Here is a 26,809-nt window from a genome sequence, read left to right as displayed (position 1 = left end):
TTAAAATACTTGAAGTAGTTGTGCATTAATTTCATGGAGGTTGAGAAAATACACAAACACCAACTTATCATTTGTGTGATCTGTTGAGAACATATATCAATGCATGAGGCACTTCCATTTTTTCAAAAATAACTAAAATTAAAATAAACCTGATTTCTTTCCCTCAGCCCACTTGCATGTTGAACGTGACCCATACATCATGTGACTCATGGGTATATTATTGTAATTAAAGATAAGTTGAAATTTCATTTACATATTTGTTTGTGAAGAAGCTGCAAGACATAAAATAATAATAATAAAACAAATAATTTGTCTTGCCTATCAAATTTGGAAGTCATTAATAACATGAGCATAGACTACGTGTAAAAGCCAAAGTTCCTTCCTTCCTGTTTTCAAACAATCTTGAAAAATTCTGTGCAAGATAATGGCTATAATGACAACATTCCATTTAGTGTTTCCATTTCCATTAATGTTTGTTCATTAGTGTATTGTTCTGGCTCACTCATAGGGCTTGATCCCAATCCCATTGAAGTCCATGGTGAAATTCACACTGATTTCATTGGTACGTAATTGTGTCCTGTAGATATTAAGGCCAAAATTTTCAAAAGTTGATGCCTAAAATTAGGCTTTTGAATCCATCCACTTGGATAAATGGCTCAATTTTCAAAAATGCTCAACACCCACCACTCATTGACTTTTCAAAGTCAAACCCCTATTTAGGTGCCTTAATGCACCTAGTTTTGAAAAATCTTGGTCTATGTTCTAGGAGAGAGAAACCTGTTGTTTATATTTGGTGCACCTCATTCATTGTACAGTGTCATTCACATGACATTTTTATATAAATAACTCCAGTCTTCTGTAATTGCCTTGTGACACTGCTGTACAAACTGCATGCATGCATGTGGCTGGTATGTCACCATATGCCCAGTTGTTGGGTTTTTTTACATAGTTCAGCGCTGCCAGCAGTGCTCAAAGTAAATATGTGTGTTCCTGGCTCCCATAACAATGCATAATATATTTGGAAAACAAAATAGGGCAGCAAGAGTATTTTTTCTTGCATTTCCTTTTGGGAGGAAGCAAAGAGGCTGCATGTGCAGCAGCTGGATTCCAGTGAATAAGGGGCTAACCAAAACTCAGGGGAAGGCCTATAGATTGCCTTGATTTGACTCTAGCCAGAGCTGTGTGGTATAGATTTCAGGGCTCATAGGAGGATAGATTGTGCCTTTGCTAAGCTCTGAATAAAGGGTGCCAAGCAGGTCCACCAGCAAGGAGAAGTCTTCCCATCTCATACTGGCTCAACTCTGTTGGCTGGCCCTTGGCAGAGAATGGAATCAGGGTTTTCCCTGTTCCTCCATATCCACTTCCCACACACTTGCTATCAGTGGAGAACCTGTTCTCTCTCTGTTACTGGACTCCTGGTCCTGCAGACTGTGCTGAGGTAGGGATGTGGCTATGAAGCACAGGTACTGACTTTTGTTTTTCTGAAGAGGAGTGTGTGTGTTGGGGGGAGGCTATTTTCAGCATATTTATACACTTATTTCATATTCTAGTTGCTGAATATGTTTATCATTGGTATCTTTACTATTTTAATAATGATTCAATTGTTATGAACTACATAATTACATTATCGTGAATTACTGTATATTAAGATCATTGCAATCACCTACAAGCTGTCTTCACTAACATCCCAGTTTAAAGACATTATGTCTCATTGTAGCTTTCTGGATGAAACTTTCAGCAATCTTATTTACATCTAGGTTCCCTGGTATTATTTTGATGCATGTTAAGGACAGCTACATTATTCTGTAGCATCTGTCCCACTGATGACTGGAGATAATTTTTAAGTCTTCTGAAGCAGGAGAATGAGCATTTCACAGTTCAGGATGATACAGGCACAGTGAGAAGGATTCTTATAAATTTGAAGTACTCTGGAAACATAGTGCTTCCAGAGTACATCAAATGACTCCAAGATCTCTTTCTTGATTTAGGCACCCACCATTTTGTATGCATTATTGAAATTATATTTTGCTATGTGCATTTCTTTGCATTTAACATTGAGTTGTATCTGTCACCCAGTTTTATGAGATACCTTTGTAACTCTTTGTGGTCTATTTTGGACTTAACTATCTTGAATAATTTTGTACCATCTGCAAACTTTGCCACCTCACTGTTTACCCATTTTGCAGATCATTTACGAATATGTTGAACAGCACTGATCCCAGACCAGTACAAGCCCCTAGTGGGACACCATTATAAACCTCTCCCCATTCTGAAAATGGACCCCGGAGCACCTCCAGAATTGGCGACTATGCTATGAAGGGCTTGGTGACAATGGAGTCCTGAGAAATGCCCTACTGGCAAACTTTAGATCCAGGTTTGGGTCCAGATTTTGAACTCCTCCAAAGTTTGAGAGTGCTTGGAATTAGGATTGTCAGGTCTTTGGGGCAGGGAGTGTGACTGTGGCTCCTTGATCCTAATAAATAATACAATTTAAATAATTTTATTTAAAAAATAAAAAGGGAGGGATGGAGGGACAGAAAAAGTGTGTGGGTGGGGAAGGCATGAAATGAAACACAAAAACATTAAAAGGAAAAAAAGAGTTAGAATGAAACAGCAAATTTTTAAAAATGCTGGTACTGGAAAGAGAAAAGAGACAAACTAGAGGATTGGGCTAAAAGAAATCTGATGAGGTTCAACAAGGACAAGTACAGAGTCCTGCACTTAGGACAGAAGAGTCCCATGCAGTGCTACAGACTAGGGACCAACTGGATAAGCAGCAGTTCTACAGAAAAGGACCTGGGGATTACAGTGGATGAGAAGCTGGATATGAGTCAACAGTGTGCCCTTGTTGCCAAGAAGGCTACCGGCATATTGGGCTGCATTAGTAGGAGCATTGCCAGCAGATCGAGGGAAGTGATTATTCCCCTCTGTTCATCACTGATGAGGCCTAAACGGACATGATTAGGGGGCAAGGGCACATGATTTATGAGGAGAGGGTGAGGGAACTGGTCTTATTTAGTCTGTAGAAGAGTGAGGGGGGATTTTATAGCAGCCTTCAACTACCTGAAGTGGGGTTCCAAAGAGGATGGAGGTAGGCTGTTCTCAGTGGTGGCAGGTGACAGAACAAGGAGCAATGGTCTCAAGTTATAGTTTGGGAGGTCCAGGTTGGATATTAGGAAAAACTATTTCACTAGGAGGGTGGTGAAGCTCTGGAATGGGTTACCTAGGGAGGTGGTGGAATCTCCATCCTTGGAGGTTTTTAAGGCCCAGCTTGAGAAAGCCCTGGCTGGGATGATTTATTTGGGATTGGTCCTGCTTTGAGCAGGGGGTTAGATGACCTCCTGAGGTTTCTTCCAACCCTAATCTTCTATGATTATATGAAAAGAACCTAAGAGAAGAAAATTCTATAACTATTAAGTCCTAGGAAGAAACCTCTAAAGACGAGAGAGAAGCGTCTGAGAATGATCTAACTGTGAGAGCCAAAAGAGATGCAAAGCAGTCAGGAAATAAATCTGGTGTACAGTGGTAGACTCTCACATTTGTTTTTATTTATGCACCTGCTGTTCAGATGCTGAAATGGTAAAGATTAATTTTCTGTGAATTTTGATACTGAATATTTTTAAATAATGCAGTTAGTTTATTATACCCTCAATGTAGTGTTACTTGTATTACTCCGATCGTGAAGGTGTTTTAGATTTTCCTCTGTAAACTTATTTTCAAGGATTTGTAACTTGACTGTAAAAATACAGTCCAAGCTAAAATGTGACATAGCAGGATCTATCCCCATGGAGTTATGTTTCTCAGCAAAATAGGGGAGAAAGTAACTTAGCTGTTCCACAGTAATGAACATTTTAAAGAGAATATCAAGATATTGGTTCAAAATGGTTTCTGTATTGATGTGTCATGGATTTATTAAAAAAAAAGCTTTTTATATAAATTAACATTGAAGTAGAAGACTGAACATTTTGCTGGTCACTGGTCTATGAGGGAGACTGGTGTCCTTTAGTGGTATTTAAATATGCTGAATGACTGACATATGAGAAGTGACTACTAATCATATACATTTTTATAAGGAATTTACAAATTGAATAGTACACAGTTTGCACAGGCATTATATATGTTCTTTTCTTCAGTAGTTCTTGCATTAAGGGTCCATTATATGAGATCTGTGTTCTTCACTTGACATCACTTTATTTTTTGATTGCACAATGCTTTGGCACAATGGGACAAGGGAATGTCACAGAACTGAAACCCAAACACTGTGTTTCCTTGCTTTTTATGTGCTAAAGCCATATCCTGAATGTTATGGTGACATGATCATACCTTCTCACTCTCCTACTGTTACCCATAAATTAACCAGCCAAGGCTACTTATAAATTAATGGCTTTGAAGTTATTCCAAAGAAAAAGGTTGAATAACCTGTTGGACAGTGTGATTAAACCTCTTGTAAGGCAATCACAGTGTACAGTACAAAGATACTAATGACCTCAAAAGGGCCCTACTGTGCAATCTGTTGTATTGTATCCCTTTTTCCACTGAGCTCCAACTGGGAATTACAACTGACTTCACTGGGATCACCACCATCTGCCCTCTGTGTGTGTGCAGAATACTGCCAGCCTGAATTCCCCTTATAAATATTTATTGACTGTGTTCTGTCCCCTGCTCACAAAGAGCTCTGCCTAATCTTTAGCCAACCAAGAGTCCCTTCTCAACTGAGATCATTCAGAGATATTGAAAACAAGTGATAACACCTGTAGTATACCCTGGCAAGATTCCAGGTACAATACTGGTCCAGTGAGCTTTTCCCATGGCACGTGCAGTGCTTGTTTTTGACTAGATCACATGGCACCTGCTTGGTGTCTACATCTGAAATGGAGGCAGCATTTCCAGGTCCGCTTATTAGCCTTTTAAAACTGTCTGTTTGGCAGATTTTTTAAAAAGTGTATTTGAACATAGGTACAATTACAACTTTGAAACAGAACCTTGAGTTATTGCTGTTGGACGCATGTTCTTGTTTACAACCTTGTTGAAGATGGTGATGAAGGCTCCTTAAATAGAGAGCAAGTGGTCTGCTCAGACATTGTTATTTACTAAAAAGAGAAAAATATATGTAAACATACTCAATAGTGACTGGTGTATTCAAAAAAAGGATAGATTAGACTGGGGACTGAATCTACACTAAGGCCACCTTTACACTGCTCTGGCAGTGTAAAACAGCCTTAAAGGAAGTGTAAATGTAAGTCACTCCCACTTTACATAACTCTGACAATGTACAGTGGTCTTAAAGGCATTCTGGACTTAATGAGAATCAGCTCCTTGGTTTTTCAAAGCTCCATTTTCTTCTTCTGTCCAGCCTCACCTTACTATTTGCTCTCCCCAAAGCAGTGAAACATTATCAAATTGTGATCAATCTAATTATTACTTTTGTTACATTTCATAAATGTATCCTTGTTGATGGGACAAAGGTAGTAGGGTAACTGACCTCTATGTGTATTTTGTGCTGGTTTGATCTGTCAAACCGTGAATTGCTGACATAGATGGCATAGAACAGATTAAACCAAAGTATACAGTTATCTATGCTCTGTACTATCCTTTCTCATTCCACTTGAGTAGAATACACTGTTCATCTGAGTCCCCCTTATGTAGTTCCATATTTGCTAAGATTGGAATCACTGTTTCCATTACAGCCTCCTTAAGAAATATTAATATCTGCTAAACCTTAAAGAGGTTGACACCGTGTTATAGTAGGCCTTGCACTCCTCTCCACCTGGTTTTAAACTAGTGATGTCCTCCTGCCCTTTTAAAACCTTGCGGGGGAGTTTATATCTGTGATTTTGAAGTAAAACATAAGTTCAATACACTGTTTCAAACCTATGTTGCTAATCTGAGTTTGATAAAGAGTTTGGTAAAAATTGTTATACAGCAACTCTAGCAAAATATGGATTTATGTTGTGTCATTCTTCATTATCAATTCAATTTCCAGCTTTTGCTATTCGTTATTGTATTTTCACAGGACAGTAAAACCCTCATTATTCTGTGTTTATATCCACTTTCATTTTCATGAGGCCATTATATGGGCTAAAATCACATCAGTCATACTCTGTTTGGGTGTTCTTTCTTTTACAAAACTTATAATTTCTACCTGATAAAGTGGCATAGATGTAGTATCAGGGACACAACCCTGGTAACCTATCTACTTCTTTGGCCAAAAGTAGTTAGCTAAGAAAATACTATTTCACTGTTTTGTTTATGTTTTTCCCATTTATTTGAACAGCAAATACTTGCTAGGAGAAAATCTAAGGTAGATTTTAAAAGAATTCTTATATTCAGATGTAATTTTGTTTATATTTGACTTCATTAAATTACTTAAAGAAATTAAACTTGTGCACTTGCCTCTAAAAAGTATATCTACATTCATTTATCATTTGGTTTAGCTGCTTTTGTTAGAGAATAGAGTTTTGGATCAGGATTCAGGAAAAAAAGTGCAGTTTTTCCAGTTATTATATTATTAACCAGTGGTTAATTATTTGATTTTTTGTAATGGGTTATCTGAAGGGCTGGTAAATGTTCAAAATGTATGGACGTGATAGGGTTGCCACCTGTCTGGATTTTACCCAGACATTCTGGTTTTTGGCTTCTGTGACCAGGTGTACATGACTTGTGTAGCAGCCAGTATGATTTCTCAGAGAGCATTACACTACAGAGTTTAGGATCCAAAACACTACAACAATAACAAAATAGGCTTTTACTTGTATATTAAATGCTTGGCTAATCATAGTGGATTTTGCCCAATGCCCTCTTTGAGGCAGAAAGTATTATTCCTTCTTAATTTTACAAATGAGGAAATGGAGGAAGTTAAATTGCCTGCCAGTTTCAGACAGAAATCTGTGGCAAGGCTAGGGATAGAACCCAGACCTGTTTACAAGTCCTTTTGCTGTAGTCATAAGACTTCCCTTTGCTTAAAATCTATAGCTGGGTTTTGAAACCAGAGCTTGTAGACTTCTCCTGCTGTCTGCCTGCTGAGTTCTACAAGTGTTCTCATTCGGATGCTCATCTGCAGACTGCCTGCTGATACTTTCCAGCCCTGTTTCCATGGAAATGGGAATTAGAGGGGTGAAAATAAAGCAAGGATAAGTACTTTCTTAATCTTCTATCTAATCCAGAAGTTCCCAAACTGTGGTCTCCAGATTGCTTTGCTCTGTGAAGAGCTGGCTAGTCATATGGTGCTGGCTCTGCTCCTTATTTCCTCCTGCCAAATTTCATTAATAGAAGCTAAAAATACATGAAATATATCCTAATATTATTGTCATGAAAGTAATTGCTGTAGGTATATATGGGATCATCACTGGGACAGAAAAAGGACTGTGCAGCAACGAAGTGGAGGGGCGGTGGACTAGGCAGTAGTGAATGGGAGGGGTGGTGGTCAGTAAAGCAATTTCTCTGTCAAGACATGGTCTATGTTATGAAAAAATTTGAGATGCATGGATTCCTGCATTGTGGTTTGTGGTGCACTTGCTTTAATGGAAGCCACATATGCCCTTCTGAGGGCTCAGAAGGGCAGAATTCAGCCTATATATGGATTTTTCTTTTGGGTTTGGTAATTATGCATTTCATAATTCATGTGGACTCCATCCATCTCAACTGCATTAAAAAAGGAAACAATTATTGCTGTACAAGAAACAGTTTTGGGGAAAATGTTATTTTTTGTCTGAAAAATTCCTTAAATTGTGATTTCAGCCTCCAGTTAAATTTGACACTTTGAGAATCTAATGCAAGATCCTTTTGTAACCTAAAGATCCATTATTTTTTCTCCTCTTTCCGAATAGTGGTGAAGCAACATAAAACAATTCAAAGGGAGCAGGAGTGGAAACACAGGGACACACAAAGAGGATAACCATTGAGAGAGACATGTCCTCCTCGTTCCCCCCCAGTTGCATCTGTTTCCCTAAACTGTGTATCACATCAACCCTTCTTTTAGCGGAGGAGGGCTGGGGACAGCAGGCTCTGAGGCTGATGAGTGTTTCTTGATTAGCCAAAAGGGATTACTGAAGCATCCACATAGGGACTGACTGTGCTTCCTATATAAATCCTCCTTATTCTAGTGACCTTCAATATTGGGGGAAAAAACTCAGGTAAAGATTTTAGTCCATGTTAAACTTCCCGTAAAAGCTGTTTATTTTTGCCGATCGGGGACCCTGACTACATCTATTTCCAGATGTACTATGTCACAACACAAGCATCTTTATTATAAATGCACACTTTTACAAAATACACATCCTTATTTTATTTTCAAATATATGCTACCCCCTCAATCTCTTTATAGGCTAAATTGCCTATTTAGCAGCGTGGAAAAGATAGGAAGTATGGCAAGAGACCACCCTGGCTTAACCAGGAGATCTGCCATTTCCACATGTTCTATTGAGTGTTTTTACCCCCTGATACCATGTGGAAATGGCAGAAGTGCTAAATGATTTCTTTGTTTCAATTTTCACCAAAAACAGTTAGCAGTGATTGGACATCTGACATAGTGAATTCCAGTGAAAATGAGGGAGGATCAGAGGCTAAAATAGGGAAAGAACAAATTAAAAATTACTTAGACAACCTAGAATACTCAAGAAGCTGATTGAGGAGATATCTGATCATCAGTAATTATCTTCAAAAAGTTCCGGAAGATGGAAGAGATTTCAGAGGACTGGAGAAGGTCAAATATAGTGCCAATATATAAAAAGGGGAATAAGGACAACTCGGGGAATTACAGACCAATCATCTTAGATAATGGAGCAAATAATTAAGCAATCACTTTGCAAATACCTAAAGATAATAAGTTGATAAGTTTCAGCATGGATTTGCCAAGAACAAATTGTGTCAGACCAATCTACCCTGGCTTTCTTTAACACGGTAACAAGCCTTGTGGATGGGGGTGGAGGAAGCAGTAGATGTAGTATATCTTGACTTTAGTAAGGATTTTGATACTGTTTTTCATTACCTTCTCATAAACAGATTAGGGAAATACAACCTAGATGGAGCTAATATAAGGTGGGTGCATAACTGCTTGGAAAACTATTCCCAGAGAGTAGTTATTAATGGTTCACAGTCAAGCTGGCAGGGTTTGGGGTGCCACAGGGATCAGTTCTGGGTCTGGTTCTGTTCAATATCTTCATCAGTGATTTAGATAATGGCATAGAGATACATTTATAAAGTTTGTGGATGATACCAATGGGAGGTATTGCAAGTGCTTTGGAGGATAGGATTAAAATTCAAAACGATCTGGACAAACTGGAGAAATGGTATGAATGAATAAATCTAATGAAATTCAATAAAGACAAATACAAAGTACTCCACTTAGGAAGGAACATCAGTTGCACACATACAAAATGGGAAATGATTACCTAGGAAGGAGTACTGTGAAAAGAGATCTGAGGGTCATAGCGGATCACAAGCTGAATATGAGTCAACAGTGTGTTGCAAAAAAAGCAAACATCATTCTAGGATGTATTATATGCTGGGGGGAATTCTGCGCCAAAAAACAAAAATTCTGCGCATAATATTTTTAAATTCTGCACATTTTATTTGTCAAATTAACATTACACAATAACACTAGTTTCATTTATTTCCATAATTTATTTCAAAATACCTGTCAACAAGTATGTCTGTAACAATCCAGACACACACAAAAATTCCACCAGGAGTAGAGAGTTAAAGAAACTCTTATGACAACCCAGTTCTTTGTTTCTCTGCCCCCTCCAGAGCCCAGCTGAGGGGGGGCAGACACCCACAACCCTTCTCCTCCCCAGCCAATACACCTGAACTCCCTACCCTCCCAGAGACCAGCCCTGGGGCTCCCCTTGCCCAGATACCTGCACCCCTCCCCCAGAGCCCAGCCATGACCCCGAGCCCAGATACCCACACCCCTCCCCCACAGAGCCCAGCCGCAGGCCCCCCAAGCCCAGACACAGGCCTCCTCTCCCCCCAGAGCACAGGCATGCCCCCCCTCCAGTCCTATGAGTCTGTCTTCTCAGCACTACACTTGCAGAGGAAGCAGTACTCTCCTAAGGGCCAATTCACTTTGTAAAGGAAATGCAATGTAATAAGTGGGAATAAAATGATTTTTTTTAATAAAAAAAGGGAGCAGAAAATTGAGGTATGCAGTAAAGATGGTAAAATAGGATTTTAACTCTCCTAATCAGTGGGTTTCATATGAGTTAAAGCATGTCTTTTTTCAAAAAGCTGTATGAAGGCACCTGATTACGTATTGACAGAATGTTGCCAGAGTTCTAGCTTGGTTCAACATTCAGTTCTTCAGCATCTGCATGAAATCATTGGTTAGCTGCTGAGACAACATGGGCTGAATTACCAGCAGCATGCAGACCAGACCAGACTCTAAATCTCCTATGTCACTAACGTCATCCCAAGTTTTCCCAATGCCTATATGAGAACAGCACCTGGATAAAATGCAGCTGGCTAAACCTGAAATCTGGCACGATGGAAGTGATGCTGGTAGGAAGGGGAAACGTTTATTACTTCTATTAGTGTGGCACGTAGGCTCCCTAGCCTCTTTTTGTAATATCGTGCTGATTGTAAAATGAATTTGCATCGTCAGGATCCCTTTGGACTTCTCAGTGCTGCTGGATGTCAAAATAGCCATTGCTGTAAACGTTTGAAGTTCCATCTGTGACTGGTCAGAAAACTACTGGTCCCCACGTGAACCCAGAGTGGTTTTTTGACCTCCTCTAGTGGGAAGATATAGAGGTTTATTAGTCTGCTATTGCCTCCAAGCTAAGGGACCAGATCCATTATCTCAAGCAGCAGCAGTGCATGTTTTCAGATCTAGAGCTTGAGAGTTCAATCCACACAGACAGACCTAACCAAGGTTGTTGTTGTGCATACATTCATGACCTCGAGGCCCAAATATTGTAATTTGTTACATCTAGGAATGAAATCTATCTATCTGGAAAACCTCAAACTGATACAGAGCCTGGATGCCCATTTGCTAAGTAACACAGGTGTGCTTTGAACACATCACCCCACTGCCATAGTCTTTGTACATGCTTCCTGTTGAATGCAAAGTCCAGTCCAAGGTTTCTCACCTGATAGTCAAATCCCTCCATGTGTTTGGTACTAGTTACACTTCCCCATCTGTGACCCTGACCTTCCCCACAAAAGTTATGTTTCCCCAAACCCATGGACCTGTGGATGTATATGGGGAGGTTTTTGTTTATGGGAGACAACCATTCCTGGATTACGGCACTCATTCCCACAAGCGACCAGAATGTCCACTAGCTTCACCCCTTTCTGCATTAAATATTAAACCCATATCTCTGACTCAGCTTTCCCACAATAATCTTAGCACATACACAATTAGACCCAAATGCAAAAGGGGAAAAAATCTACTAGTTTACTCAAGATTAAACCTACAGGCAGAATGGGAGGGAGAGTGTGTTGTTGTCTTCTTTCAGGCAATGATGGTGCTACTTAACTATGTAGCTAGGCAAGTCTATCAAAAACATAGCATTTCTTGGGAGAAGGAAGATGAACATAAGAACATACAAATGGCCATACTGGGTCAGACCAAAGGTCCATCCAGCCCAGTATCCTGTCTACTGACAGTGGCCAATGCCAGGTGCCCCAGAGGGAGTGAACGTAACAGGTAATGATCAAGTGATCTCTCTCCTGCCATCCATCTCCACTCTTTGACAAACAGAGGCTAGGGACACCATTCCTTACCCATCCTGACTAATAGCCATTAATGGACTTAACCTCCATGAATTTATCTAGTTCTCTTTTAAACCCTGTTATAGTCCTAGCCTTCACAACCTCCTAAGGCAAGGAGTTCCACAGGTTGACTGTGCGCTGTGTGAAGAAGAACTTCCTTTTATTTGTTTTAAACCTGCTACCCATTCATTTCATTTGGTGGCCCCTAGTTCTTATATTATGGGAACAAGTAAATAACTTTTCCTTATTCACTTTCTCCACACCACACATGATTTTATATACCTTTATCATATCATGAGAAAAAGAAGGAAAGGAAGAAAAGAAAACACTGCCTTGCTCTATATTTTTTACACAATTAATAGAGAATTCCTAATGTACACAAGTAACCACCTGGAAAAGGCAGAAAAAATATATACAATAAGCAACACAAACTGCACACAACTCTTAATAGTTATAATGAGGCTAACTATAAAGTTAAATGAAAACAGCAGGTACAAAGAATGATTGATTTCAATAAGCCAGAGTTTGTTTATTGACTGGTTCAGTTTATTTGCTAAATAAATACTCAGGCAGTACGTATATCACATTAGAAGAAGTCTACTTTATGGGGTCATTCTTTGGGAGTTGTGTGGATAAAGTACTGAAATCCAGGTCCAAAATGCATGGCATGCCAACACAGTGCAGTATATGGGCAGAGTCAAAGGAAGCATGTAACTGAGAACAGAAAAATCAAACAATGGAAATTCCTTGTCAGTTTCAAGTCAATAAGGTAAAATTCTTGTGTATACACACAGTAAAATATTAGTCCTTACCATATTGTGGAATAGCTATCAATCAATGGCAAGGAGAAAAGAGTTTTCATAGGTCTCAAGGAATCAGAATAGGTAATGCCAAAGTAGACTTAGGGCTCATTGATTCTGCAAAGGTGCTGAAGTCTGTGCTGGCATTTTCTTCTCACTGCAGGATCAGGGTCCTGTTATAATTCTTAGCAAACAGAAATGATCTTCTGGCCTATGTAAGGCAACAGGGAATGTTCAAGCGAGATCTGCATTCCCTGTTTCAATACTATCTGATTGCATGCCAGATGTGAAGAGGTGACTTGGAAGTACTTTCAAGATACTGTGTCTGCAAACACAGGTGCAGAGTGAGAATGTGCTAACAGCTCTTATTTCAGCAATAAGAAGCAAAAGAAACAAGTGAAGACAAGAAGGAACTATTACTGTCCTGATCCTCTGCTGTTTTTCCAGCACCTAGGTTCTAGTCTGTGACTTCTTTCTTTTGCCAGTGATTTTTCTCTTTTTGAATAGGAGAAAGATATGTTCTTAAGGCAAATAATAAGATGGGGAGAACCCAAGTATGCAGGGAAAGGGAAACAAACTCAACTTTTTGAAGTGAACTTGCAAGCCTCTCTGTCACCAAAGAAGCATGGGAGCTTTTCTCTAATTATGCCCATTCTCTAGAGGATCTGAGAAATCCTCCTTCATTCAAAGATTACATTCAAGAGACCCTCAGAGCATGGGGAGATTTTTCTGATTATATATATTTTTTCAGCTAATTCCTTTTACGTAAATTTCCCTTCACTTCCCATTTCATCTCCTATCACTAAAAACTGTAGAAATATATAGTTATTAATCAAAATGTGAGGGTTTAAAGATACCCAACAAGCTATAGTTACCCTATAAGTTTAAAAGGACTTTGCTAAATTAGCATAGCTTTACTTGTAACATTGGCTGGCTTGGTTTTACAGCCCTTTTGGATACTACTGTATAATAATACAGTAATAGTCACCAGTGTCTGCAGTCATCTACCATAGGCAGTAATTTGTCTCCTTTTCATTGTGATAGGAAATGGCAGATGTTTCTGCACCATAATGTGTATGATGACCGATATTGTTACTGGTGGTTTATATAGCCCATGTTGTGCACTATGTATGATATGAAACCCTGTGATAGTTTGCACAGATGATGGTTAGTTCTTTCAGTGGAGGTTTGTCGGTAATGAGGACCTGCAGCTGAATCTGCCCGGTCGTTGGGCAACGAATGAGTGCAGCTGGGCCACAACAGAACCACTTGATTGGCTAAGACAGTCAGGTGGCTTGCTCTTGAACACATATGTCTGCAGATTCTAAGCCTTCTTATATTGGCCTCACTCCAAGCCCTGCACCCAGCCTTGCTCTTGCCTAGACCCTGCTCTGCACCTGGCCTTGTTCCAGTTCTGTCCCAGCCTTGCTCCTGTCTTTCCTGACTCCAGATAATCCAGTTCTGACCATCAGCTCCAATTCCTGACTGACTCTGCTTTGATCATGGGCTCTGGCATTCAGACTTTGACCACTAGGCCTGACTCCTACTTTAACCAGTAGTCCTTACTCCTGCTCTGACAGTTAGGCCTGATTGCCTATGACCCAGTCTCCTGACAGTCTCCAAACAATCTCCTAAGTAGCTGAAGAACCAAGAGGCAGCAGGAAATGTATTAATTCCACCATAACGTTCTCCATCCTGTAAAATCACTGTGACAGTGTACCCCATAAGGCTTTATGGGGGGGTGCTTATAAATGTATGTATGACATAACTGGAATATGTTTTGTGCTGCCTGTGCCATGTAATATATCTCCGTAAAGGTTATGGTCTACTATATCTATTCATCCTATTTGTACATGTATATCATTTTCTACTTGAGGTTAAGAATATGGGCTGTATGCTGGCTTGGTTTCTAAGTAAGCTTTGGGAGGCATTTAGTCAGCTTCTTTAGGAAGGAATTCGCCAGCTTAAGTACCTGATCAGGAAACAATTGGAGAACAATGCATCTTGGAATGCTCCAATCCACATACGAAGTCTTCCTGGAGACATGCAAGATACCATGTGGACAATGGCTTTGGCCTGTAAAGACTGAGTCATGCAGGGACATGTGACTTGCCCAGGTGACTCCAGAACTCCATCTTGGAGCTGGACTTTGCATAGGAGGGAGAAGGGGGGTCTCCACCCACAAGAGAGAGTCTATTTAAACCCGTGGGAGACCTCTCCATTTTGTCTTCAGCTGGCTAAGGAAGGAGCCTCTCCACCCCCCCAGGATACTTGAAGGGAACTGAAACAAACAACAGTAACTACAGGGGGTGTTAGTGATTGGTGGACCCAGGCTAAAAGGAGATTAGCCTGTAAAAGGGAACATTCTGGAACTGGTGAGGAACTTATCTGTATTTAGTTTGATTAGACATAGATTTGCGCACTTTATTTTATTTTACTTGGTGACTTACTTTGTTCTGTCTGTTACTACTTGGAACCACTTGAATCCTAGTGTCTGTATTTAATAAAATCACTTTTTGTTTGGTAATTTACTCAGAGTATGTATTAATACCTGGGGGAGCAAACAACTGTGCATATCTCTCTATCAGTGTTATAGAGGACGAACAATTTATGAGTTTGCCCTGCATAAGCTTTATGCAGGGTAAAACGGATTTATCTGAGTTTAGACCCCATTGGGAGTTGGGCATCTGAGTGCTAAAGACAAGCACACTTCTGTGAGCTGTTTTTAGGTAAACTTGCAGCTTTGGGACAAGTGTCTGGTCCAGCAAGACAGGGTGCTGGAGTCCTGAGCTGGCAGGGAAAACAGGAGCAGAGGTAGTCTTGGCACATCAGGTGGCAGCTCCCAAGGGGGTTTCTGTGATCCAACCCATCACAATCACTAAAGGAAAATATCTGGCAAAAGACATCTTTTATGGTGAAATATTCAAAATTTGACCTTTAGATGGGCAAGCATAACAATTTGCACAGAATCACACGCACACTTGCTAGTGCATGCAGGTGATAACATATATGGTTTACTCCATTTAATTCAAACAAACAAAAAACTGTATTAGGAGAATATTAAAACGGTATGGTTAAACATTCAAATCAGGAAATACCAGTGTGTGTCAACAGCTGGAGCAGCTATTAGAGGAAAACTGCTGGGAGCTGTGTGCCTCACTCCCCTGCCTGCCCAATCCAAACATCACTGGAGTCATAGAAGAAGTAGTGGAGAGGCTGGTACCCAAGGGGTTGTAGCTGTAGCTCATAGCTATATTCCTCTGATAGCAGCCTCAGTGGGTTAACCAGCAGGGGCTTGAGGGCTGCAAATTGTAGATGGTTTGTCAGACCTGATTTTGGAGCCCTGAGGGCATTTGTGGACAGTTTTAAAGGATATGATCTCAGTGCCTCCTTTATAAATCTATAAGGACCAGTCTTTCTTACTCTGTCATTGAAATTTTATATGAGCCTGGAATTTCCATGTCAAATATAGACCGTACAATGCAGGAGGTTCCGGTTGATAGAATTCTAATTCATGAATGACCTTCACAAATATATTTGGAGGTGGTGAGTCACTGAAGTCTGCCCACAGTGCATAAGAAATTACATCACAATTAAACTGTAGGTGATATAAATATAAGGGGTAAAGAAAATCAAATCAGCCTCAGACTAAAAGGGAATGAATTTTAAAAATAAAATTCTTCAGGCTGTGTTCATTCCATACCACTTTAGCCTCTCCAGTTGATTTTCAAATAATTTCTTCACAGCTGATGATGCTCTCCCACTTAATGGGAAAAAATCCTTATTTAAAATGTTTTTAAAGAGATTAACTGTACACCTTTTTCATGTTTCAACTCAATCTTTAGCTACTGTGGAGGCTTAGAAATAATGTATAGTAATAAGTATTTATATATTAGGACTAGTGAACCATTTCTTGTGGCATAAATGCATAAAATAAATTTATATGCAAGGTGTGTGTATATATACATATATGTATAACTATATACTATAATGATTCATTTAAAAAAAACATTTGAATTTGTTGCCCACTACTGAAATTTTCTAACTCCATCTTGTTTCTATGGAAACTGTTATAGTAAGAAGATACAGTAAACAGATGTACCGCATTATATGAGTCTTCTTTTATAGTGTAGTCATTTGATTAATATCCATTCAAATTGTTCCAATGACAAGTGAAATATTTGTTGCTGTGCTGCCATCCAACAAGTGGTATTCTTATTTTTTTCTTTCCATTGTGAATAAATCCATGTTAACAAATGTAGTGGTTTCACTTTGGTGTTTGATCATTCTCACAAGTAATTGATGGGATTGTATATACCAGTGGTTTATACTAGTGATTGTCAGAAATTTTTTAGCAAAATGTTTGACAGAAAATACCATTTTCATCAAAATAAAAATATTTTACAAAATGTCGATTTCAGTGAAAGTTCCCACAATTTTTTAAAAATGAAAAATTTTAAAATTTTCTTCCCTTACAGTGCAATCAAGAGACACTTTCATCTGGAAAAGAAAATAAATGTTTCAATCAGTACTAAGTAGCAATGGTCCTTAGTGTTTTTAAATAGACTATTTCAACTATGATATTGTCATATTATGGCATGTCAATAATAGTGCATATTTTGCACTAATACTGTTATGTCATGATATACTGTAAAAATAATATTTATAAAAATAAAAATCTCCACACAATAACATCCAAAATGAAACTTTAAAATTCTGAAACAAAAATTTTCCATAGCTGGATATTTTTCAGAAATTCCAGTTTGTGGGAAATTTCCAAAATTATTTGAATTTGTTCCAAATCAAAAAGAAAATTTGAAACGTTGAAACTTCCTGCAAACTGGACATTCTAAGTTTCACCTAACTCTAGTTTAGACATTACTGCTAATAATACTTACCTAGTTCACAGGAGTGCAGTGAGGATTTATTTGTTAATGTTTGTAAAGTGCTTCAAAGATTAATAGCTTTATAAAAATGCCAAGTGTGATTCATATGATTACATCACAAACCATGCTCTTTTCTTTTGTGAGTATCTGGGACCCGTGTGTTGCCCTGGCTGTTTATGTATGACTTTCCAGGGGCATAGCTCTAAAAGATGTGGTTCAGTTGCTAAGAGTGGGTGAGATGAAATAGCTTCGTGGGCCAGATTATGCCTGGCAATAGTGGAGAGTGTAAATAGCATCTTCACCTTGAGCCAGGTGCTGTTGCAGGCCTTCCACTACTCTCAGCACAGGCACTGCTCCCACCTAGCACTTCCTGGAGTACTATGCACACCAAGGGAGGAGCATGGTGCTGGCCATGCCCCTTCTTCCCCTCCCCCCTGCCACCTCCATACTGGCTAGCAGAGCTGGCTGACTGCAGAGAGGAGTATGTGCTGCACCTTCCAAAGGGGATTGAGGACAGTCCCCCATCTGTAGCAGATGCAATGCCTCATGGAGCTCCGCCCTGTGTTGGCAGAGCTCCGCAGTGCCCCAGTGCAGGCCTGAGCTATAGTGGAGTCAGGCTGTGGTTAATGACTGTCTACATTGCACCATAAATCCGGGCTTAAGCCTGGGCTCAAGCCTAACCCCCTTGCACCTACAAGGCAATTGCGCAAACCTCGGGCTCTGACCCATGCTCCCAGGACCCTGCAGGGCTGGACTGTCCAAGCTCAAGTTAAACTGGGACCCAGGGTCCGAGCCTTGTTGCTTTGCGGTGTAGACGCAGCCTCGCTGGACTTGGGTCCTGGGAGTCAGCTGGGAGTATCCCAAATTCCATGGATCAACTTCTAGTCCTTTCTATCCTAACAGTCTGCAATCCACTCTATTGAAAATGGAAGCCGCCATCGCCTCCCCCCTCCCCCCTTTGCAAACGGCAGTAGCTCAGGTCAGTGTCAACCCATTCTGTTCTGATCACCAATCTGCAAGCACATAATCAGAGAGCCTCCTGGGTTTGCAATGGAGAGTGAACCTATCAAGCCTTCTGCAAAGTGAGCTGCTTCCTGGTCTTCCCACAGTACACCATGGTTCTAGGACTAGATTGGCCACATTTAGGGGGAGGGGGGAGGGCAGGCTGAGAGAGGTGCTAGGGACTCTGGGATATGGTTATTTTGACTCAGGTCTGCACACTGCAGCGTGAACTCAGAGCCCTAGATTTGAGCACAGATTAGAAAAGTCTTAACATAGGGTTAAAATACAATGTAGATGCTCAAGCCCAGGGGTTCCTAATATGGGTCAGCTGACCCTGGGCTTACATTGCAGCATAGACATATGTTTGTTTGGTTTTTCTTTTTTTTAAAGGGGCCAACAAGCTTCAGGGCCAACAACTGCTGCTGAAAGACAGCCAGATTTTGGTCAGGTAAAATTGCTGAGGGAAGGGGGCCAAGTGGTCCAGGGAACAGTACAATGAGAGCATTAGAATAAATTAACAATCAGTAAATATATTTTTCCAGGAATCTACTTTTCATAATGGGCTGAAATGGCACCTAACCCCTTAGAAAAAATATTTCATATATTTTCTTTAGATTAAATGGAAAATGAACAAACCACACCGATAGCAATAAACTACTCCAGCTTGTGCGTTTGGATCCTGATACGTTGCCCGTTGATTTCAATGGGACATTTTCCTTTAGCTTTAATGGGCATTGGACTGGGCCCTCACAGGTTATGGTGCACTTCTTGGATGGCTGATGCCATGAGGTTGAACTCACATGAGGCATTAGGGTGACCAGATGTCCCAATTTTATAGGGACAGTTCCGATTTTGGAGTCTTTTTCTTATATACGCTCCTATTACCCTCCACCCCCATCCCGGTTTTTCACATTTGTTGTCTGGTCACTCTATGAGGCATATATCTATGACTTACTAATGTGCTATTTCCTGTAGCTCATTGATGTAATGGCACAATCTGTCCACAAAAGAAAGCATCTTTCAAATGAAGAAATGTTCTGAGAGGAGTGGCTTACATAAACTTAGGAATGTTTGAAACAGGGACAATCTCCATTTGTTTTTCTCCTAGTGGATAGAGCAGGAGAACTGGATTTTATTCTCAGCTCTATCACTGGCCTGCAAGGTGACCTTGGGCAAGTCACTCTACATCTGTGCCTCAGTTTCTGCATCTGTAAAATGGGGATAATGATACTGACCTCCTTTGTAAAGCACATTGAGATCTACTAATGAAAAGTTCTGTATAAGAGGCAGGTATCATTATTATTTATTATTATTTTGGGTAGTGACTGACTCATGTGCTCATCACTTAATGTCTGTTCTATTAAGTATTAGATTAGATCAGTTGATTATAATTTAGTTTGGTGATAGCTGCATTTATAAATACCCTAGAAAGATGCACAGATCTCAGGGAAAGTGAGTGGGAGAGATGCTGGCTCTCTCACCAGAAGCAGAAGTGACAGCTGTAGGGCCTGGCTGCTGCTGCATTTAAACTGAAATCAGTCTGTAGCGCTCCCTTTCCATTTGTCTTGCAGTGCATTGCATATCACTGAAGCTTTAGATGATGTGGGATATGAACTGGGCTGATTCAGAACCTTTAAACTGGCACATGTAATGCAGCAACCTGCTTACTGAGCAGGCCTTCTCAGTGGCAGCACATATCACCCGTGCACTGTGATCTGCACTGGCTGAAGGCTAGTGGACTGAATTTAAGGTGTCTGTTGTGATGTATAAAACCCTAAATGGCTTGACATTTTCCTACCTCTCTTCCTGTTCCATACTGTGATGGTTACAATTAGGCAGTCAAGATGGATCCCCTTGGCTTAAAAAAGAGAGGAGTGGCAGTAGAGTCTTCTGTATGAGGGTTCCTCAGCACTGGAACAAGAGTCACAGACCACATAGATTTTTTTTTTCATGTTTCAATGTTGTCAATAATTTCAATCTTTCCCCTTTGTTGGTATTTTTTTTCCCATCTATTTTTTTACCCAGTAGCTTTTTCATGTTGTTAGATAGTCTGCTGATTTCTTTACATAATATCTTGCTGTTCCCTGGAGGGTTTCTTGCATTCACTGTTGTCTCTCTATAGATGTGGCATTTTAATTTGGTTCTTGGAATATTTCGGTTTATAACTCACCATCTATTTTTTAAAGTTTGGATTGATCATTTCCCTTTTTGGTGACATTATACTAAATATTAACTTTAAAGTCTATTGAGCAATTTCCTTTTTCCAGCTAGCATATTTTTATTACTCTAACATTGTATGATGCAACTGGTTATTGTATTAGGGCGCAATCCTACAAGTTGCTCAGAGACTCCTGTAAAGTGCTGAACATCCTCAACTCACATCAACTTTTATGCTCAGCAACTTAAAAAACACAGCCCTGCCAAACCATTGGTATGATGGTCATTGTGTTATTTGCTTCAGTTTTCCTGGTTTTCTTTAGGCACTCTCAGACTCTTTAATTTGGGAAGATAAGTGGTTATGGACCTGTGTTCAGATGATAATTATTTAAGGGATAGATTCTGAAGTTAGCTGCAACCAAGCTGCACTATTCCAGGAGTAGCCCTGGGAAGCATTGTCTCTTAGAAACACTCTTCTGTGTTGTGTATCAGAGGGGTAGCCGTGTTAGTCTGAATCTGTAAAAAGCAACAGAGGGTCCTATGGCACCTTTGAGGTTCTTACCCACGAAAGCTTATGCTCCCAATACTTCTGTTAGTCTTAAAGGTGCCACAGGACCCTCTGTTGCTCTTCTGTGTCATGTCACAGTGCCTTTCTGCTTCCCTCTGAGCTAACCAGCCAACTGTACAAAGTAATATAGACACCATCTTGCAGACCTTACGCGAAGCTCCTAGTGAAATCAAAGTGAATGTTTCTCAAAATAAGAGGATTCAAGGACACCAGGAATATTCCTGGTGGTGCCTAACATCACACTCAAGGCCAGAATCATTGAAATGTAGGGCTGGAAAAGGACCTTGAGAGGTCATTTGGTCCAGCCCCCTGTGCTGAGGCAGGACCAAGAACACCTAGACCATCCCTGACAAGGGTTTGCCCAACCTGTTCTTAAAAACCTTTAATGATGGGGATTCCCTTGGAAGCCTATTTCAGGACTTAACTACCCTTATAGTAAGAAAGCTTTTCCTAATATCTAACCTAAATCTCCCATGCTGCTGATTAAGCCCATTACTACTAGTCCTGCCTTCAGTGGAGTGGAGAACAATGGATCACCATCTTCTTTATAACAGCCCTTAACATATCTGAAGCTCAGTTTCTTTTAACCTTTCCTCACAGGTCATATTTTCTAAACCCTTTATCCTTTCTATTGCTCTCCTCTGGACTACCTCCAGTTTGTCCATATTTTTCTTAAAGTGTGATGTCCAAAGCTGGACACTGTACTACAGCTGAGGCCTCACCAGTGCTGAGGAGAGTAGGACAATTACCTCCGACGCCTTACATATGATGCTCCTGTTAATAGATCCCCAGAATATTAGCCTTTTTTACAACTGCTTCATATTGTTGGCTCATATGCAATTTGTGATCCACTATAACCTCCAGACAGGGCCGGCTCTAGGATTTTTGCCGCCCCAAGCAAAAACAATTTTGGCCGCCCTCCCCCTTTTTTTTTCTTACTCCACCCCCCGGCCACGCCTCAACTCCGCCCCTTCCCCAAATCCCCAGCCCTGCCTCCTCCCCCCAGGCTCTCAAGCCTAGGAGGGAGGGAGAGAGAGGGAGAAGCAGCGCGTGCGCCGCAGCAGCTGCTCGGGGTCTCCCCCTCCCTCCCAGGCTCTCAAACCCGGTAGGGAGGGGGAGATCCCAAGCGGCCGTGGCGCGCGAATCAGCTGGTTAGCGCGCCGCAGCCGCTCGGGGTCTCCCCCTCCCTCCCTGGTTTGAGAGCCTGGGAGGGAGGGCGAGCAGCAGCGCGCGAGCGGCAGCAGCGGAGGTGAGTTAGGGCGGCCGGGGCACATTTTAGGGGCGGCATGGCCTGCGCCAGAATGCCGCCCCTAAAAATGTGCCGCCCCAAGCACCAGCTTGTTTTGCTGGTGCCTAGAGCCGGCCCTGCCTCCAGATCCTTTGCAGTTATTCCTCATTTTGTGGTTGTGCATGTGCATTTGATTTTTTCTTTTCTAAGTGTAGTACTTTGCCCTATCTTTATTGAATTTCATCTTGCTGATTTCAGAGGAATTCTCTAGTTTGTTCAGTTTGTTTTAAATTCTAATTCTATGGTCCACAGTGTTAACAACCCGTCCCGGGTTGGTGTCATCTGCAGATTATATAATCATACTTTCCACTCCATTATCCAAATCATTCATGTAATTATTGAATAGTACTAAACCAGCACAGATCCCTCCGAGACCCAATAGGTATGTCCTCCCAGTTTGACAGCATACCACTGATAACTACTCTTTCAGTTCAGTCTTTCAACCAGTTATTCAACCACCTTTTAGTAGTTTAATCTAGACCATCTTTTCCCTAATTTGCTTATGAGAATGTCATGTGGGACTCTATCAAAAGCTTTACTAAAACCATATGAGACATATGCATCTTTTAAATTAAACAGAAGATGCTGCAGGGCACAGCATGTTTGAATTAAATGTGAAATTAAGAAGTGTATTAAGAATGTGTAGCACTCTGAAGTTCTGTGTCTAATAGATAATGTTATTAGGTGTGAATACCTATTAGGTAAACACATATATAGGTAAACTTCTTATCCCTTTCATGAGATGTTGAGTTATGAATCTCAAATCATATTCCATGCTTCTTCTCTCATTACATTTAATATGTTTAAATATTAAAACTCTTCTTCAACCTTTATGCATTCAAATTTTGTCCATTATTAGAATGAAAATTATGTATAGGAAATTAAGTGCTTTTCTGAATAGAGATGGTTATAAGCATGTGCCTAATCGCCTTGCTGAATCTGGCCTACTTCTTTTTGCAAAACTCCCTATTTCTGAAATGAAAAACTTACATACAGTTTGAAAAATCGTTGTCTACATTTTGAGGACTCTGGCTGGGAGTGTGGGCTCTGGGGTGGGGCCAGGAGGTTGGGATGTGGAGGGGCAGGGCGCAGGCTCCGGGAGGAAGTTTGGGTGTGGGAGGGGACTCTGGGCTGGGGCAGGGAGTTGGTGTGTGGGAGAGGGTGCGGGGTCCTGGTGATGCTTCCCGTGGCTCCTAGGAAGTGGCCGCCAGGTCCCTGCAGCCCCAAGATGGGTGGCCAGGGAGGCTCTGCATGCTGCCCTCCCACCCGCAAGCACCACCCCCTCAGCTCCCATTGGTCATGATTCCTGGCCAATGGGAGATGCGAAGCCAGCCCTGGGGGCAAAGAAAGCGCGCGGAGCCTCCCTGGCTGCCCATGAGTCTAGGGGCCACAGGGACCTGGCGTCCATTTCTGGGAGCCACACGGAGCTGAGGCAGGCAGGGAGCCTGCCTTAGCCCCAGTCCCCCACTGCACCACTGATAGGATTTTAATGGCCCTGTCGGCAGTGCCGACCGGAGCTGGCAGGGTCCTTTATCAACTGGGCATACCAGTCAAAATCTGGACACCTGGCAACCCTAAGCTTGAGTCATTGACCAGGGCACGCTCCATGTATCATGCACTGCAAAAGGATCACTTATTGTGTAATCCAAGAGTCAGTGACAACCCCTTAACTGAATTTTATAATTTGAATGATGATGCCTGTTCAGAGTCTAGAAGTTTTAAACATTATTAAAAACTTAAAGCAATTACAATGACTCAGAAAAAATAAATAAAATAATTGAAACTGGTACAGACTGTAATGAGATTATAATGGTATAATAATAAAAAACAAATAATAAGCAAATGAAGATTACATTATCAAATATATAGAGCTCCTGACAATAGCTTGCAAAGAGATAGCAGATGAGGAACATATATAAAACCCGATGAGGCAGTAATTGACTGTGTGCCTGCCCTGCAAAGGAACTATTGTGTAATACGGAGACTTTGCTCCCTGTGAATTGATGACTCTACCAAAAATGATGTTTATCTATGGATAAAATATGAAAAAAATGTGGAAAGAGGAGGGGAATGCAGAGGGATACATACAATCCATCTCTCTTCATTAGGAGCCAAATTCTGATACCCTTACTCATGCTGAGTAACATCTTGCTCCACAAATGGTCCTCTTGCACCACTCACCACTGGTACTATCCAGTGTGAGTAAGCACATCAGACTCTGGAACTTGGGCATTGAATAGTAAGAAGTAGAACTAGGTATCGCTATTTGTGTTTGGTAGCACGCAAAGGCCTCATTCAGGACCCCACAATGTCATTGTGCTAGGTGCTGTACAAATATATCAGTATTGTCAAAGTTAATAATGTGCACTGTTAATTTGGATGCAAATTCATGCTGCCCTGAATATGTGCACAATAATCCCCCCACAGACACTTGTAGAGAGATTTTCAGCTTTTTTAAGATTATTTGCCTTTGTGGGTTTATTGTAAATTGGAAGCATTATTGTTCTTATTTAATTGTAATATATATTTTAAATAGATCTTTGATTTGTTGAATTTATAAAACCACTCCCTCTCCAGACGGGGTGCATTCATGTCACATCTCTTCCCATTTTTACAAGTCAGAGGAGAACTTGTTTAAAAATGAGAAATATGTATTTCTCGTCTAGGTTTACAATATTTCTGTCTGCTTACCTGCACATCCTGGGAAGTGTGCGCTTGCTCTCTCTCTCTCTCTCTCTCTCTCTCATTTAATATTTGTGAATCACCCGAAGTGGGTAGTCACCCACGAAAGCTTATGCTCCAATACATCTGTTAGTCTTAAAGGCGCCACAGGACTCTCTGTTGCTTTTTACAGATCCAGACTAACATGGCTACTCCTCTGATACTCAGACCCTATAGTGATGAGGACCTTAGAAAAGCCCACGCAAAATTAATAATTCTGTCTTCAGAGCAAGGTTTGAATAGCATTCAGTGTGCACTGAGTGATGCAGGGATCCTGTGGAAGAAATAGTATATGATCATGTTACTAAAGCCTGTATCATAATACATACAGATGCATGAGTAGACTGAATTAAGGTTGCAAAAACAACCTTAATTCTGGCATTTCCTAATTTTTAGTGCTTTTCTTTGTAACCTCAAGAATGTTATTTTAATGTCATTTGTGTGTGCGCAATTTTCTAGGTTTTTAAAAAACAAACTGAACAAACTGAAAATCCATCATGAGTCACCATATTGGCACTCACATGGTCCATCATTAGGTTTGGAACTTTTAGATCCACTGCACAGATCCCTGCTGCTTAAGCTAATGGAGTAACATAGCAGGAGTAGGTTGTCATCCTCCATGTGGACCTGCACTATAGGGGGATGGGACTTGCTACTGGGTTTCCCAGGTATTTACTGACAGAAAAGGAATAATGAGTGTGCTGTAGTGGGTGCAGACTGTCCGTTTCTCCTCCAAGCTTCACCCTTCCTGCCCCATCTCCTCCAAACTATCCCTGTCCCAGTCCTGTCTTTTCTCCATCTCTGGCTCCTCGTCTCAGTTTCATTTGTCTCACTTACCCAGTACCAGTATTGACTCATCAGGTTTCTCATCCCAGTGCCAATCTCCTTGCCAGCAAGTCCTAGTCTTATCCCTCTGGACTCTCCATCCCTGTTCCCCCACTCCTTATCCCCAATTTCCTTGCCTAGCCAGTCCCAGTTCCTCCTCCCCAGCTCTTCATCCAATCTCTCTTCTCTAGGCTGGCTTCCATGGTCCCAGCCCCAATATCCTTCCTACCACTTCTCATCCAGTCTCAGTATCCCACACTGAACCTACTGATTCCCAGTCTCCCCCACGCTGTTTCCCTCCCTGGCTCCCAGTCCTAGTTCCAGTCTCCTTGAATGGCCAGCCTTTCCTCCCACCCAGGTTCCCTGTCCCATTTTATTTCCCACACTACCTGCAGGTCTGGCTCTCTTTCCTTTTGCTTTCAAATCAGGTGGCTTTGCCCTCCATGCTGCATGGGTCTAGCAGGGAGGTCACTGAGGGTATGTCTGCAAGTAAAAACCTGCATCTGGCCTGTGCCAGCTGACTTGGGCTCCTGGGTCCTGGGCTGCTGGGCTGTTTCATTGCAATGTAGATGTTCAGGTTCAGACTGAAGCCGAGCACTGGAACTCTCTCATCTCACAGGGTCCTCACAGCTCCAGTGCGAGCCTGGAAGTCTACACTGCAATTAAACAGCCCCTTAGCCCAAGCCCCTGACACCAAGTCCAGCTGAGACCAGACTCAGGTGTCTAATTGCACTGTAAATATACCCCAAGAGCCCAGGAAAAACAGGCTCCCTGCTCTCCGTTCAGTTACTGAGTCCCAGCCCAGAACTGCAATTGCAATGAAAGACCTGCTGAACCCCAGGCTGCAGTG

The 26,809-nt window shown here is 41.2% G+C and overlaps 1 protein-coding gene across 1 annotated transcript in view; it reads left to right on the top strand.

Moving 5' to 3' along the window:
- The window catches only part of DLGAP2 (DLG associated protein 2), a 654,575-nt gene that overhangs the window by 132,477 nt on the left and 495,289 nt on the right, over positions 1 to 26,809 (top strand). The gene's annotated exons all lie outside the window — the stretch shown is intronic.

This window comes from Malaclemys terrapin, chromosome 3, assembly GCF_027887155.1.
Source record: "Malaclemys terrapin pileata isolate rMalTer1 chromosome 3, rMalTer1.hap1, whole genome shotgun sequence".
NCBI lineage: Eukaryota > Metazoa > Chordata > Testudines > Emydidae > Malaclemys > Malaclemys terrapin.
The sequence above is the reverse complement of the archived record's forward strand: the minus strand, read 5'-3'. Positions and strand labels throughout refer to the sequence as shown.